The sequence below is a fragment of the Chrysochloris asiatica genome, unplaced genomic scaffold, assembly GCF_000296735.1.
Source record: "Chrysochloris asiatica unplaced genomic scaffold, ChrAsi1.0 scaffold00299, whole genome shotgun sequence".
Classification (NCBI taxonomy): Eukaryota; Metazoa; Chordata; class Mammalia; order Afrosoricida; family Chrysochloridae; genus Chrysochloris; species Chrysochloris asiatica.
The window spans coordinates 389827-392707 of NW_006408817.1; positions in this window are offsets into that span (position 1 = coordinate 389827).

A 2881-nucleotide genomic window follows, 5' to 3' on the forward strand; every position below is an offset into this window, starting at 1 on the left:
TGACGATGAATGCAACACCATTCCTTTTCAACACCACTGTTAGAGTGTTTCTAAAAAACTAAGACTGTCATGTCAGTTCTTTGATGATTTCCCATCAATTTCAAGATAAAATGCGAATTTCTAGCACTTCAGGGTCTTAAGAAGCCTTGTACCTTTCACCACACTAGTTAGAACTCAAGATTGTCTGAAACTCCTTTACCTCTGAAATCTTAACTCTGATATCCTTTTTTCCTCAATAATTCTATACGTATACCCTGACTGAATCACTGCTACTTTCCTTAGTCTATCCCTTTCTAACTACACATCCTTCTCGGCTAACTCACCTTCTCAAATCTACCCTTGACCTAATGGGCAAATTGACACCACTCACAACATGTGTCTTTGTTTCTCATTTGGGTTCTTAGTATAGCTCAACAATCCTATTTTTTGGCTTTGACTAGTACCATCTTCCATCCCATCTGTGACTGTTCTAAACTTCAGAACTCTTCTCAAGCTCCCTACATCCTTCTCACAGAACCCTCCACAATAAGCAAAGCAATCAGGCTCAACTCACTTAACTACAAAATAAACTGTTTACCGTTCTTTACCTCCTTTTCTCCACTGAACCCAATCCTCTCCCATTTCCTCCAGGACCTTGCTCATAAACATCTCTTCTTCTATACATTGTTTGTTAAAATACATTTGGGGTATTTATTATTGAAAATTTATTAAAAAAATTTTTTTTCCCAGCCTCTCTCCACTGATTCAACCTAAAACCTAAAAACATTTTCCTCTAGCTAAAATAACAATCTTTGCTAATAATCATAATGGTGCCTTGCTTTCATTCCAAAGAATTAAATCTTCATTCATGGTCTCCACTTCCTTACCTCTTATTTAGGCTTCAACCAGCTATCCCTAGGCTCCTGTCCCCTTTTCCCTGCCACTGAAACTGCTAAGCAAAGACCAACAGTAGTCAGCTCAGTGGTCCCTGAGCTTCCAAATGTAAGAGACATTTTCGTTTTCATCTTAAATTCTCCCTCTCTGGTATCTTGACACTGTATTACATATTTTGGGGTTCTTTTGTTTTGCTTTGTTTTTGTTGTTGTTATATGCCGTAGAGTCAGTTCCAACTCACAGAGACCCTGTACAGGGTTTCCAAGGCTATAAATCTTTACAGGAGCAGAAAGCCTCATCTTTCTCCCGTGGAGTGGCTGGTAGTTTTGAACTGCTGACCGTGAGTTTAGCAGCCCAATTCGTAACCACTATTGCTACCAGAGCCCCTTTTTTGCTTTAGTTTCTTTAAATATCACTCTTGTTTTCTCTTACTGAATATAGTAAGGGACTTCAAAAAGTTTGTGGGAAAATGGAATTAAAACATAATGGAACTTTTCCACAAACTTTCTAAAGCCCCTCTTGTTCCTACCCCTTTAATTACTCAGTCAGCCAACCCTTAAACATCAGTACTCCTCAGGCCTCTACCTCCAGTCCTCTTCTCTTTCTCCTTCACCCATTCTTCATGAGTCACTTCATCCACTTACATAACTTTAACCATCAACTCACAGAACAAGTTCTACCCAGACATCTTTCATTAGACTAGAACCATGTATCCAAATGCCTACATTTCTAACTGGAGTTTCCCTAAGCCCTGTCTAAAACTGAACTCTGGTAGTACTAAGGAAGGTGCTTTGGAGTATGAAGAGATTTGATGTAGTTCCACTAATTAATTCCACTAATGTAAAGAAAAGACAAGGTTTCAGTTTTTGTTAAAGAAAAACACTACCTAGCTAGGATGTGGAGAGAGGTGGATCACTCATGTGTTCCTGGTGGGCATATGAAATGGTACAATCTATCTGAAAAAGCTTAGTAGTTTAAAAAATATATTAAAATTAAAAACTGAACATGCACATTACATATGACTGAGCAAATGCACTCCTGGACACTTATGCCAGATAAATGATTACTTGTATTCATAAAATAAAAATTTAAAAATGCACACAGGTGTTTATAGCACCTTTATTCCTGCCTAATAGCCAAAAACTGCTAACAACAACCCACATGCCCTTCACTAGGTGAATGGTTACATCAACAGTGATACATCTACCCATGGACTACCACTGAGTAATAGAGTGGGATGAACTACTGGGACAATCTAAACCAATCGAGAATTTTGCTGAGTGGAAAAAAACAGTCCCAAAATGTCATATACTCTATTATTCCATTTATATAACATTTTTGAAAAGTCTATTATCTATACAAAGTTAGAACAGATTAGTGGCTGTAGGGCTTGGAGGGAGGGTAGGGGAAAAATGGGTGTGACTACAAAAGGAAACCAGAAGGATTCTTGTGATAGAAATAGGTAAGACATGATTGTCTCACAGATAGTAGCAATAGGAATTTGTGACTGATTAGGGATACAAAGTAAAAAAGATAAATTAAGAAGGATTCTAAAATCTCAAGTTTTGATGACTAATGAATGTCATTAATCACAAAACACAGAGTAGATTCGGTGAGAAATATGGCTTTGCCTTTGCATGTTATGGGTTGTTGTTGTTGTTGTTAGGTGCCATCGAGTCGGAACCGACTCATAGTGACCCCATGCACAGCAGAATGAAACAATGTCCGATCCGTGGCCAACCTCACTACTGCTGCCACACTTGAATCCATCAATGCTGCCACCTGGCCAGTCCATCTCATTGGGGGTCTTCCTCTTTTTCTCTGACCCTCCATCTTACCAAACATGATATTCTTCTCCAGACAATATGTCCAAAGTATGAATGACAAAGTTTGTCCATCTTGGCCTCTAAGGAGTACTCTGGCTGCACTTCTTCCAAAATGGATCTATTGGTTCTTTTGGCAGCCCATGGCACTTTTAGTATTCTCCTCCAACACCACAACTCAAAGG